General features: G+C 41.5%; 1 protein-coding gene across 5 annotated transcripts in view; it reads right to left on the minus strand.

Annotated features, from left to right (window-relative positions):
- The window catches only part of ELFN2 (extracellular leucine rich repeat and fibronectin type III domain containing 2), a 210,419-nt gene that overhangs the window by 20,952 nt on the left and 174,644 nt on the right, over window positions 1-14,823 (minus strand). The window lies entirely within an intron of this gene.

The following is a 14,823-nucleotide window of genomic DNA, read 5'->3' on the forward strand; positions in this document are numbered from 1 at the left end:
GTTCTATCTTTGTTGCTGGGAAATGAATTAATGGCAATTTAGTAGTTATTTGTAATTAAATGCTTCCCAGCACTGGTGCACAAAACCTGAACCAGTGGGAAGCTCCTACTGAGAGGTGCCCTTCAGTATATCTGCATTTCAAGCCCAATGGCTCAAGTCACAAGGAACCTAATGGAGAGTGAACTGGTTTATCAAAGACCTACACATTTGGGAATGCACTATTTGCATGCAGCTTTCTGTGATGGCACCCCAGGGAATGAAGGCATTAGGAAGTAGACTTATTCTACCATCACATAAATGGTGCTAAGAGCCTCCCTATTAGACATTTATGTTTGCCAAAATTGGTCCAGTGCTCAAATGAAGGCCATAGGGATGTCAGAGCAAGCAGAGAAATTGTAAGGCACTATTTGGCCTTTGCTCTCATCTCATGTTCAAACAACACACCTGCCCCCAATGCTAAAAAGAACCAAGGCTTTTCTGGCTATCATAAAATATGTCATCTGGCTCCTCTGTGTGACTGTTATGTTCAGTTTTCTCCAGCTCTCCCTGCTTTAAGCCCTCTGCCATAGGCATATCACTTGATGCTATTTCTCACAGAGTTTTAACACCTTTCCCAGAATTGCTAGTGGGACTATTCTGTTGATCATGAATCCTGGAAACTCTAGAAGTGGCGTTGCCTTATTATTTATTTTTTTAAGTACATCACTGCTGTATAAAGCAAAGTTTGATTGTTTATGTATGTATAGTTTCATTCTATTCATTAGTGCATTTGTCTTTCTTCACTGCTGTAGAATTTGCAACTCATTGAACGCCTGTTTTTCACAGATTTGCTATCATTTGCTAACAAGGGCATTTGAAGTTTCATTAGCCTCACTGCCCTTGAACTTCAATTTTATCTACACGTACCTGGGACTAAGCTTTACTGAACATCTTTCTCAATAGACATGCAATCTATTGTGATTTAAGTCTTCTTGATTTCAACAGGATTTGGAATTTGGAAACATCCAGTGGTACCCCGGGTTACGAAATTAATTCGTTCCGCCGCCGCTTTCGTAACCCGGAAACTTTCGCTAGCCGAAATGCCCATAGGCGCTAATAGCGAAAGCCGCGATTCCGTGTGAAATCGCGCCGAAAAGCACCAAATTTTTCTTCGTAACCCGAAATAACCTTCGTAACCCGGAAAAATGTTTTTAAAAGGATTTTTTTCGTAACCCGGAAATTTCGTAAGGCGGCGCATTCGTATCCCGGGGTACCACTGTACAAGTCTCAGAATCCCACAGCCATCATAGGCATTGTATCCCAAAATGGGGGTGGGGTAATGCCTTGGAATAATGGCTGGATTAAAGGAGTTTCAGGTCTCTGAGCACTACGGACTGGAAATCCAGAAACACTGTCAGCAGGTAGAATGTAGGTGCCACAGAGGAAAAGACCAGCTGCATCCATATCAACTCCCTGTGCACTGCAACCAGAATCAGAGGCTCTTCTTATTAATCTGACATTAAGAAAAGTTAGATTGGTGGGCACTAGTGACAAGGCCTTTTGAGTGATGGACCCAAATTTCTCAGTGAAAGTACACATAGCTGTATCCACTGTAGCAAGGGTGAGTATCTTCATCAGGGCCAGTTTTCACTACCTTGCACTTCCAGCAGGCGCACCAGAGCATTGCTGACAGTGTTGTGCTGGGAAATCTTCAGCCTTTTTTGTGGAGCTGGAGACCACAGAGGGAAAGAAGAATTGAACCATTATACAGTGCGCCCGCATCATACGCGGGCACACTTTACGTAGCTTTCAGCATACACTGAAAGCCATGTGGGGTGGAAGGGGTGGCACATCCCATAGGGATGAATGGTGTGCGTGCACCACCACACCGCCGCATGCACAAACTCCATTCATTTAAATGGAGCTCAAGCATAGGCGTTTTTTTCTTTTACATGGGGGAGTCCAGAATGGATCCCCTGCGTAAACAAAGGGTGCACTGTATTTTCATTCGGTTTTAATGTGTTATTTGCAACTTGGGGGGCAAACGCTTTGGGGGAAAATGGAAAATTGTGGGAGGAGGTCTGGTGGTCCTGAAGGTGTCCCTGGGAGAGTGGGATGCCACAAAAATGATACTCGGGGACATATAGGTCCCACAGGCCCTATTTTCTGCACATCTGCATTATAGCCTTTTAAAAGGGGTCTGGAGACTTACTTGTTTCAGTTGACCTTTAACTGAGAGGATTTTATTATCTGGCTTATTTTACCTTTATGCCAGCTTGAACTTTATTTGGTCCAGTTTTATTGGCAATCTTGTGACTCTTTCTTTTAAAAAAATGACAATATTTGTATTCTATTTTAAAACTGCATTAAAATGCAGAAAACATGATTTTATATGTCTTGTAAAGCTGCCTTGCAAGGGCCTCTTCTCCTGAAATGTGGCGTAAGCATGGCATGCAAGCATGCATGGAGATAAATAGCACAGTAGGAATTGGAGCTGTACTGAGAAGTGAAGCAAAAGAGGAGTGGGGTGGATGAAAAAGACACAGGGAAGAGGGTGCAGGACTCCAATACATAATCAGAATTTACTGATAGATTACTAGGTGATTCCAAATAAGTCAACAAGAGTACCTTGCTCACTATAGATTTACCATTATGACCAGTTGCTTCCAAATCAGTGGGGCTGAATCCTTCCTTAAAATAGACCCAGCTTCTTGGACAACTTCTTTAAAGTTTAGGCCACATACACACTGCGGAAATAATCCAAGTTGACACCAGTTTAACTGCCATGCCTCAATGCTGTTGAATTCTGGAAAATGTAATTTGTTGTGGCACCAGAGCTCTCTGACAGAGACGGCTAAATGTGTCACAAAGCTACAGTTCCCACAGTTCCACAGCACTGAGACATGGCAGTTAAAGTGGTGTGGACTTGGATTATTTCTGTAGTGTGGATGCAGCCTTAGAATAAAACCCATAAACACCATTCCATTTACATGGGAACCAGCAGCCACCACAAGGATTAGCTACAATGACAACATAAAGATTCTCCTTTCTAAGTTAAACTGGTGAAATCAAGAAAAACATCTGCATGTGAATGAATCTGTATTGGAGATCCTGTTCTGCTACTAGAAACAATTGTTCCAGGGCAGAGCAGAGGGAATGTGTTTCTCAGTTTTGCAGTTGTGATCCTGAGCCAACATTTTGCACCTGGCTCTAGCCAATGGACCTCAGGATATGGATATAAAGCATATTCGGAAATATTCTCAGACTTAATGAGAAAAGAAATTCTTGACAGACTGTTGAAAAAAATTGACAGCCACCATCACCACATTGTTGCCCTGTATAACAGCAAAAATACCAGTGTGCTTTCCCCACATACACTCCACTTGGATTAGATTTTATACAAAATACAATCTTTCTGCACAAAAAGCACTGTACAATAACAAGGGGGGGTTGCACACACAAATTATAAATTCTCCCCCACAAAAACACTGAAATAAATTTTTAAAAGTCCCTAAATCCACAAAAATTCTTGTAATCCTTCTCCATAAGGTGAAATCTTTTGAAATTCAAGAAAGATATAAGCTAGGATTTACAGCATTACTGCATGGGTTCTAGTGCACTGTTTCTTAACTTAATTTTAAGTGAGCTGAAGTCCAGATGTTTTGGACTTCAGCTCACAGAATCCCTGAACACTGGCTGTGCTGGCTGCTGCCTCTGGGATCTATTTATTCATTTGTTTCTTTACCTTCCTTTTCTTTCCTTTAATTTTGTTTCAGTTACATGCCAACTTTGTCCCAGAGTGGGACTAAAGGCAGCTCCCAGAGAGAGTCAGTTAAATAACCTTCACAATATAATTTAAAAACTATTAGTCACCACATAAAACATTATAAAATCATTTTAAAGACACAAGTTTTAAAAGATAAATAAAATATCCCAGATTAGCTAAATCTAATACTCTGGAAGTACCAAGGGAAAGGTTGAAAACTACCTATGGAAAATAGAAACAAATACTGCAAGCCTTAAATTTTAAGTCTGCCCAGTCCTTGGCAAGCCAGAGGACCAACTGCATTGGCTCTGCCATCTGACTCATTCCAGTGCAAACCACAGGAAGTAAGTTTGGACTACAGGAATTGTTTTTAGCTATCCTTTGCCCAAATCCTGGGTTGCAAAGAGGAGTAAGCAGTTGAAGAACCCTCAAGGCAGAATTCTTACAGAAACTCCATTAGTCTCATCAAGGGAAAAGTTACTGGGAAGGCCTTTTTGTGAATTTCAGTTTGGCAGATGGTGGGCAGTAGCTGAGTTTGCATACTGCATGTGTAAGAGAGGGAGAGGTCTGAAGGGTCTTTGGGATCAGGGTATTATTGTAAATGTTTCCATTGTTGGACCAAAACTCCCAGATTCCAACAGCCAGTATAGTAACTGGCCACACTGGTTAGGAAATTTGGGAAGCTGTAATCTAAAAAACAGTACCCACCCACCCCCCACCCCACCCAAGGAACTAGTTTGCTGGAAACTAGATGGAATGGCTTTGAGGGTGGATTTTGTCCCAAAACGGGTATACTGAAGGATTTTAGTGGTATGAGAGAAGCAGAAACCTCTATAAATGTAAAGTGGAATAATTTATTAAAATGTGAAGAAAGGCTTCCTCTGTTCTTTATTTTTGTTTTATTTCTTTGTGCACAGTTTAACCTGACTGTTCTACAGTTCAAGATTCTCCACTCACAATTTGTTATTTGCGAGTTCCTAATATGCTATCAGGTATTCATTGCCATTCACCTTTCCATTTATTTTTCACCCATTCTCCATTTGTTACCAATGATCAGTCAATTCATTAATGTGTAATTTGTACTCATTGTTCTTCACTGAGTATATGGCACTGGTGATGCACGATCTGTCCATGGGCAATTTTGTCTGCCCTTCTTTGTTAATTCACTTCACATCTTTATTCCTGCCCTTAATGTGTATAAGCCTAATCTTAATAACCCTTTTGGATACAATTCTGGTGTCAGTTATCAGTCTAAATCCAACTCCTTATCCCAACTGGAGTATATCTATTCTAACAATTGTTGTTTACCTTCAAGTAAGTTGCCTTCCAACTTCAATCGGTCTTGGATGATACGGATTTTCTAGACCCATTTCAAACTGGATTCCGGGCGGGCTATGGAGTTGAGACTGCCATGGTCGCCCTGGTCAATGATCTCCGTCTGGGCATGGACAGGGGTAGCGTGTCCCCGTTAGTGCTCTTAGACATCTCAGCGGCTTTCGATACCATTGACCATGGTATCCTTCTGGAACGCCTGAGGGAGTTGGGTATCGGGGGCACTGTGCTCCAGTGGTTCCGTTCCTACCTCTCGGGTAGATTCCAGATGGTGCAGCTGGGGGACGTGTGCTCCAATAAGAGGGCACTTACATCTGGTGTCCCTCAAGGAGCCATTCTGTCCCCCATGCTATTTAACATTTACATGAAACCGCTGGGAGGGATCATCCGGAGACACGGGGCGTGGTGTTATCAGTACGCTGATGACACCCAAATATGTTTCTCTATGTCTCCGACTGATGCAGTGACCAGGGATGACATCTCTCCTCTAGACGCCTGTCTGGAGTCAGTAATGGGCTGGATGAGGGAAAACAGACTCAGCTTGAATCCAGAGAAAATGGAAGTACTCGTGATAGGTTCCCCTGGCTCGGGGATGGAGATTTGTCCACCTGTCCTGAATGGGGTCACGCTTCCCCTGAAGGACTCAGTTCGCAGTCTGGGGTTGCTTCTGGACTCGTCACTCCACCTTACATCTCAGGTGGATGTGACAGTCAGGAGCATTTGTTATCAGCTTCGGCTGATACGCCAGCTGCGACCCTTCCTGGGCTGGGGGGAACTTGAAACGGTGGTACATGCTCTGGTAACCTCTCAGTTGGATTTCTGTAACACGCTCTACATGGGGCAACCCTTGTACTAAACTCGGAAGCTTCAATTAGTGCAGAATATGGCAGCTAGGTTAGTCACTGGATGCCCCAGGACTAACCACATAACACCTATTTTGCAAGATCTTCATTGGCTGCCCATTCACTTCCGAGCCCAATACAAGGTGTTGGTTATTACCTATAAAGCCCTAAATGGCTTGGGCCCAGGGTACTTGGAGGACCGACTCTCCCCATATAATCCGCCCCACACTCTCAGATCGGCCGGGAAGCAATTGTTGAGGGTTCCTAATACAAAGTACATCGTGACTGCACAGAGGGTGTTTTCCAACTCGGCCCCGCAGCTTTGGAACTCTCTTCCCGGCGAGCTCCGCTTGGTTACCTCCCTTGACCTGTTCAGGAAGAAGCTGAAGACTTACCTCTTCCAACAGGCTTTCCACCAGGCGTTGTGACATCTGCTCTCCCCCCTTCACATTAGCACTTTTTAAGCTAGTTATTGTTGTGGTTTTTTAATGTTTGTAATTTTTTATCTTGTTTTTAAAATCTGATGTAATGTTATGTGATTTTATAATGTAGATACTGTTGTAAATTGTACATTGTTTAGTACCCTTGTTGTAACCCGCTTTGATCTTTTTGGAAAAGCGGGCTATAAATAAACAGTATTATTATTATTAAGTCATTTCTGACTTATGGCTACTCTAAGATAAATATATCACTGGGTTTTCTTGCCAAGATTTGTTCAGAGGGGGTTTGTCACTGCCTTCCTTGGAGGCTGAGAGAGTATGGCATGCCCTAGATCACCCAGTGGGTTTCCATGACCAACTGGATATTTGAATCCTGGTCTCCAGAGTGCTAGTCCAACACCTAAACAACTATGTAACATTGACTCCTATTACACAATAGAATTTACCTTACCATCCAGCAATTGACTCAGTAGATCTACTCAAGTTTGGACTTGTAGTTGGCTATAGGCCCATGATTAGTTATTCAGAGCACTCTAAATGAAGGAAATGATGCAGAAGGGGCACTATTTATGTGGATGGGTAGATAGATAAATAGATACGCATGCCTGGACAAAGTGGATTATGACAGAGAAGGGGCATCTTCCTCCCAAAGCATAGAAAGCATGCTCTTTGGACTTTAACTCCAATAATTCTTCAACTAGTATGTCCACTGGCCATGCTACCTGGGGAATTATGGGAGATGCAGTCTAAAAAAGTATCTTTTGTTTACAAGATATGATCTCTCCCAGCAGAGGAGCTCTGCCAAGAGTACTTGTGTGAATGTCCACAACAGCAGTTCCTTTTATGACCATGAAAAGCACTGCAGACATAAAACTACTGATACCCACTTACACCCCAAAATGGAGCTTTCCATGGGCAGGTTCAAATCTACTAAGTGCAACCCTCATTCCTCCCATGAAACTTCAAAAATTCCTTATCTACCTCAGATTTAGATGCAGTGGAGCCTTGTCTTACGTGGGGGATCTGTTCCAGACCCACCCCCCATGAGTGCAAGGCAAATCCCACATAAGCTCGAGCCACATTCAGTATAATGGGGCGTGTGCTCACAGTGACACAGCATGTGCATGCAATGGCCACATGCACCATTCATTTAATGGCGATGCGGCTTACACGTAAACAGGAAGCTGTGTATGGTACGCCCATGTATAGAGGTTTGCTATTGGTTTCAAATAGGGTGCCAAACTGAAAACTAGATAAGGCTCCTGTTGTGAAGAACATGGGATTACCAAGTACCCCTTATTATAAGGGATTGTTTGAGGATTGGAAAGCTTATCTTTTTTTTATGAATATCTTTATTGAATTTTCCTCTATACATCTTTCATCATCTACTAAACAATAAGTAAGAGTATACATACAAAACACTCATTGTCTTTTTTTCCAGATTATAATATCTATACATATTATTTAATCAAAAGAAACATTTGGTTTGGCTCCATACTTTCCCTGCATGATTATCCGACTTCACGTCAGTTCTCTGCTTCTATATCCATTTTCCCTTTAAGTTACATTTCTTAAACCAATACTTTTCTATTGGTTCCCAGTTTTTTAGTTTTTTTCCTTTGTTTTTATTATCCTTAATCAACATCGTTAATTTATCTAATTCTTTCATTTCTATTGCTTTATATAACCAATCCTCTGTTTTAGGTAAATTTTTATTCTTCCTATTTTTTGCCAGAAATATTCTGGCTGCTGTAATTAGGTATAAAAAGATTCTCCAAAGTCTATGTTCCAAAGACCCCCCTAAGAAAGAAGTCATGTTTAATAGAAATAGTTCTGGCCTGCACGGAAAATTGACCTTAAATATCTCCTGCATTTTACTGTGCACTTTCTGCCAGTACTTCTTAACTTTTGGGCAGGCCCACCACATATGCAAATAGTTTCCTATTCTTTTCTGGCATTTCCAACAAGTATTATTGCTCAAATTTTTGCAATCTTATACGGAGTATAATACCAATGGTTTGCAACCTTTGGTAATTTTCTTTCAAATCCTGTGATGCCGTAAACTTATTAGTCTTCTCCCACGCGTTCTCCCAATCTTCTATAGAAATAGTGCGCCCCAATTCTTGGGGCCATTTGTTCATATTGTTAGTAATTATTTCTTGTTCATATTCTCTATTTAGAAGTAACTTGTAGATTTTTGATATCTTGCCTTTATCTATTTCCCAAAACAGTTTATCTAACTCATTTGGCTCCCTTTCTTATGTTCTGGAAAGCTTATCTTTTTATACAGACTGAATGAGATGGTGGAGGGGGGAACAACCTATATTTTGGGGCATGGATCCTCCATAAAGAAATAAATGTATGCATCATATAATGGACAAAATGTTAATTTTACAGGGAAACGCATGGCTAATTAATTGAAATCTATACTTTAATTTGGTATTTAGGTAAAGCACAAACTTATTAATAGGTACTACCTGACTGTCAACCCTATATGTCATGAATTTCGGCTTCCCCTTATTGCTTGAAAACCTGGCAACACTAGTAGAGAAGGGAATTTCAGCATGTGTTGCTTGTCAAGCAAGTAGGTAAAAAGCAACACCTGTGAAAATCCCCTCTTCTGTACAACCATTAAAAGTCCAGGAGATTTCTTTAGGTTTTATTCTAGCAACCCTAATTTCAGGAGAGGGGAATAAGGCCAAATAGCAGTATGGCCTGGAGAAAAACTAGCCAAGGGAGCACCACAGTCATGCTGGAGAATCAGCAAGATTCTGCTTCATGATTCATTATACCTTTTCCATGCTCCTTATGCTCCCTGCCACAGAATGTACATTTCTGCTAACAGTTTTGTTAATGGCTGTATATGTGCATTTTCCATTGTGCAACTTACTTAGTTGCACATTTTCCATTGTGCAGCTAAGTGGGACTACACATTAGAAAACTGTTGAAACAGACTAGTTGTGTACAGATTTGAACTGAGATCAAGCCAATCCTCTCAAGCTGAATAAAACAAAGATGGAATGAATGGCAGCCACAATCCCAAGGATTTTCTCTGGAATAAAGAATAAGAAATTGAATGTTTCAAAATAGGAGCTGAGGGCCTGTTCTTTTTGGCTTTAGCAACACCCTGCCATATTTCTGCCTAACATTCCATCCACCTGAGTTCAGGTCATTCCAAAAAAGGAACCAAGAATACTATCTTAGCACTTGCAGGCCTTAACTGGATTCTTGAACATGGCCACATAGCCCGAAAAACCCACAAAAAACTATAGATGCCAGCGATGAAAGCCTTTGACTTCACTTAACTGGATTAATATGCAAACTTGCAGCACCTAGATGATTCACATGGTGATAAGTCTCTGGTTTTTCTATGTAAAACTGTTTGGAGGGGTCATTTGAAGTTTTACTCTAGCTTTCCTTTCCATCCAGTTTGAAGGAAGCTGTTTTTTACTAAACCAGTGCCTGATGTCAGTAATGGACTGGATGAGGGGGAACAAACTGAAAGTTAATCCAGACATGGCAGAAGTGCTCTTGCTCAATTGGAAAACAGATCAGGGAATAGAGATTCAGCCTGTGTTGGATGAAGGGTTATGCTCCCTCTTAAATCCCAGGTTCGCAGCTTGGGTGTGCTCCTGGACTCAGGTTTTAGCTGTGTCTAAGAGTACATTTACACAATTAAAACTAGTACACCAACTACACCCATTCCATGAGATCCGGCTATGGTGACACATTCCTTGTTTACATCCCATTTGGACTACTAAAATAGGCTATATGTGGGGCTGCCTTTCATAACTGTTCAAAAACTTCAGTAGGTCAAAAATGCTGCAGCTGGGCTGTTGGCCAGGGCTGGGTACAGGGATCATATGACCTGTTAGAAAAGCTACACTGGCTACCAGTCTGCTTCCAAGCAGAATTTAAAGTGCTGGTTTTGAATTTTAAAGCCCTACATGGCTTTAATTATTTGAAAACTTTTCTCAGGCCCTGTGCAGACCGATCTTAAATGATGGGTTGGAGGCAGAGTCAGGGAGTAGCGTTCATATGACGTATGTCTCGGCTCCGCACCATAGGTGGTGTGATGCCACGTACCGCATCACATGGCATGTGACATTATGGTGCTCCTCTGGTGCTGTATCTGAACAACACAGTGCCAAAGCACTGCTGCAGGCTGCAGCTATCATGCCCTTTCTAGGGTGCAAAAAGGAGCAGCTGTGGCCCCGATCTGGTTGTCAAAGGGGCAGCTGTACTGTCTCTCCATCTTTGCAGATGCAGTTGTTGAGAAGTCAAGAGAGTCTTCTCTGTGGCTGCTCCCTCCCACAGGAGGTCTCATTGGCCCCCTCCCTGTTCTATTTCCACTGGTAGGTAAAGGCATTTTTATTTAAGGTGGCACTTGGTGAGAGCAGATAAAGCTTTTAATGGGGAGGGGCTGAAGTGTTTTTTTATTGTATCATGTTTTAAGTCTGTTTTAATATTGTTTTAACTTGTGTTTCTAAATTAGTTGGTTTAATTGTATATTAATTGTTATAGTAAGAGGTTTTTTAATTGTATTCGGTTTTTTAAAATAATTTAATTAGTAAATAATAAAAAAAAATTATGTTTTTAAAGTTTTTGAAGTCCCACATGAGGAGAAAGGCAGAATATAAATAAAATAAAATAAAATAGTTATGTGCCTTCAAGTCGCCTGTCAACTTATGTGACCTCATGAATTACATAGAGTTTTCTTAGAAAAGGACTATTTAAACATGATTTTGCCTGTTCCTGTGAAATATAGTCTATGGCACCTGGTATTTGTTGGTGGGCTCCCAACCGAAATCTAACTGGGGCTGATCCTGTTTAGCTTCCAAAATTAAACAGGATCTGGTGTTTTTAGGGAATTTAGGCCTCTAGTTTGACTACTGGATGCCATTTTGTGATTTCCACCAGGAAGACATGACAGCTTTTGTAAACTGCCTCACCCATCTGACCACAGCTTCAAGACACTGATTTAAACAAAGACCATTTAGCACAAACCATTTAGTGTACTGGTTCTAACCATCTGGGCCTTCAGATGTTGATGGGCTTCAACTACTGCAGTTCCTTACCATCAGCCATACTAACTAAGGCTTCTCAGCATTGTAATTCATAACATCTAAGAACCCAAAGATTAAGAACCACCATAAAGAGTAGGATTCCTCCAGTACTCTAATAGAAAAAAAGGAAAGGAAATACAAAAAACAAGATAAATTATGGCCTGAATCCTATTAATCTCAACTAGAGTATTCCCATTAATCAGCTGTTGCATGGTGAGTCAACACATCAGAAAATCTCACTGATTTTATGAGTCTACTATCTTTGCAGCTAACAAGAGAATCCAGGGTCATATCTCTAGAGAAGTGGATGGCCACTCTGTGTTTTCCAATGCTGATTATAAAATTGACATTCCCTTTTCCCATGGACTTCACCTTCAAGGATGGCTAGTAGGTACTGGCTCATCAGCAGCAGGCAGTCCAAGGGCCCTATAAAAACATGATTTTGTCTGCACTGGTGCAGGGAGCTTGAAGTATCCTGGCTCCAGAGCTGCCCTGACCCTCCCCCATTGTAAATGCCCTCCATTCCAATGCCAGGCAGCTGATCATAGACATGTCCTGCTCAGCCAGCTGGCACATCTGCCACCACTCTAAGTCACTTTGCTCTGAGATCATAATGAGGCTGGGCATCTTGTTCTGACCTCAGAATGAGTGGCAAACACCTGCTTGGAGTCAGAATGATCTTTGAAGATCCAGAGCAAATAAGTTATTTTAATGTGTCTTAAGGGTGTTATACCCCAGTTTTGGTGGTGAGTGAGCTGGCTATCATTCAGTCTGTTTGCATGAAAAATGTGGTTTGGGCCATACATCATCTGGAATCCTCGTCAAGAGGATGGAAGGGATGCTGTTTTATTTGGTGTAGACAACACCCGTACCCCTCGCTGCATTTCTTCAGAAGATAATGTCACTCTTTACCAAATTAAATATGCTTATCCACTGACTCCACAGGGCCAGTTCCTTGTACACCGCTGTGATCTTTGGAACAGTGGTATAGAAATAAAATTTTATTATTATTATTATCAGTTCTGGACAAATCAAAAAAGAGAAAGGCCCCAGTGTGGACTTGTCCCTGTATGCCATGTTTGGTGAGACAGTCTCCTGGTTAGCATGCATGGAATCAGCATGGTTAGTCACTCTCTGAATGTTGTTGGAATGCAACTCCCATTAGCCCCAGCCAGCATAGACAAGAGTCAGGGGTCAGGGAACTGCAGTAACACCTAGAGGGACACAGCAGCGTACATGATTGTGAGGAAACTCATATCATTAGAATTCATATAGCATGAGCAGGGCACTTCTGAAAAGACTCTCATAGCACTGTCACCTTGCTGCAAGGATAATCTTCAGAGCAGAAATGAGTTGGCGTGGAGGAAATGAAATAAAAATAAAACAGGATTCAAATCAGGAAATTTGCATGATATAATGCAAACATTATAATGAAATTCAGAATTTATCCTACACCCGCTGAATCTGAATTACATCACTGGACACAAAGTTCTAATTCTGCTAGCATTTGGATGGATAGCAAAATCCATCTTTTACCTTGGGGGGGTAAGAAGTTTTGTCCCTGGACTTAACATCAAATCTGCACCACACCTATTCAGAAACCCCAAATTCATTGCCTTGAGAGCTGAATGAGGTCAGGAAGATGTAGAGTCAGACCATCTCTGCTATGGGATTCCTTTTGGCCTCCAGTTGCTGATTGCTAATTAAGGGTGAATTATTTTTAGTTCTGAAATGAACATTCACCCTAATTAAAAATGCAGCTTTTTTGCCAAATGTATAAGCATCATTTCTACTGTGTGTGTGTGTGTGTGTGTGTGTGTGTGTGTGTTTCAACTGCACAGGGTTTTGTTCATCTTTGATTGTGTTTGCCATTACACGAACAGTGACTTCCCTGAACTGTTGCGAGGAAAAACAAAGCAAAAGATGTGCAGACTTAATTTCAAAACAAAACAAGAAAAACATTTTAAATAAACAGCATGGTAGATATGAGACTTGCAAATATGGCAATTGTTTACATTTTAATTAGGATGGATTTTAATTTCAGAAAATTAATACTTCATTCTTAATTATCATCAACTCAAAGCCAAAGAACCAAAACTCAGGAATAACCATCACTCTCACCCAAAGTAAGTAGCTGGGAAAGTTACTTAATTTGGACTAATGGCTGGGAAATTCTAGATGAGGGTTATACTCAGAAGAAATAACCTTTCGCATCTCTGTTCCCATCCCTCACAAATCAGCTCAAGGGAAGTGAAAATAGCTATCATGACAACAGGATTTACAAGTACATTGTGACAGATAAGGGGTTAAGTCTGCTGAGTTGCTACCAGGACCTGTGATGTTCCTACTAAAAAAACCTCTCTTTAGCTGGCCATCCAGGGTGATTTTCCTCTCTTTTCTTTACATCTCATTTCCTTCTTTCTGGAGTATGGAAATATGTGTGTGCGCATGCAGGCGCTCTTGCGCAGCTTCAGTGTGTATCCATTAGCTTTGGTTACCACACAAATTTCATAGGCAAAGAATATTCAAGGGTGGTTTTGCCTGTTCCTTGCTCTGAATACAGCCTACAGCACCTGCTGACCCTATTTATCTTTCAAGGTCACATAAGATCTGGTGCCTTTAGGGTACTTAGGCCCTATTGGAAATATCTATTTGTATGTAATCAATTACTTTTGCAAGTAACAAATATATAACCAAATTACATTACAGTTGTAACTTTCTGAAGATACCTTTGCTTCTTTTGCAGTGTAATGCTGGCATGGAAGAGAGTTGTGTGTGTGTGTGTGTGTGTGTGGGTATGTACTGTGTGACCCTGGGTTGGGAAGAGTGATTTCCATGTTTATCTGTGTGTTGTTCTATTGTTGAATGGCTAGGCCTCGGGGTGGGAGGATATGCACAGAGGATTAGTGTCTGTTTAATCAGTGATCATTATCTGCTGGGAAAATCCCTGACCCTGGGTGATTCTCATTTTGCTGGGTTTTGATTTTAGTGTTTTTCGGGACTGGTAGACAAACTTTGGCCTGGTCCAGACGGGCGCAATAGGACCATCAAAATGGTGGCACCCTGTACAGATGGGTGCCGCCATCATTATGTGACGGACGCCTAGCGTCTGCATGTCGCGGTGCCATTGGCACACTGTGGCGTCATAATTGCGTCGCAAGAAGGACCGACTTTTTGCGGGTTCTTTTTGGTCCGTGGGGAAGTGCTGTGGTCTGGAGGCTGTGGCTTCCCCACAGACCAAATCTAGGCACTGGTAGACCGTCCTTTTTGGATAGTCTGTCCCACGCCTTTGCTAACTTTAAGGATTTATTCTTTCCTGTTGAAGTTGTCTTGATGTTTGTGGCTTCTCTGTGCATTCTGACCTGATAGCTGTGGGCACAGTCCAGAATTTCATTGTT

This window comes from Sceloporus occidentalis, unplaced genomic scaffold, assembly GCF_023333645.1.
Source record: "Sceloporus occidentalis isolate IW3139 unplaced genomic scaffold, rSceOcc1.0.p SCAF_5, whole genome shotgun sequence".
In the NCBI taxonomy this organism is placed as follows: domain Eukaryota; kingdom Metazoa; phylum Chordata; class Lepidosauria; order Squamata; family Phrynosomatidae; genus Sceloporus; species Sceloporus occidentalis.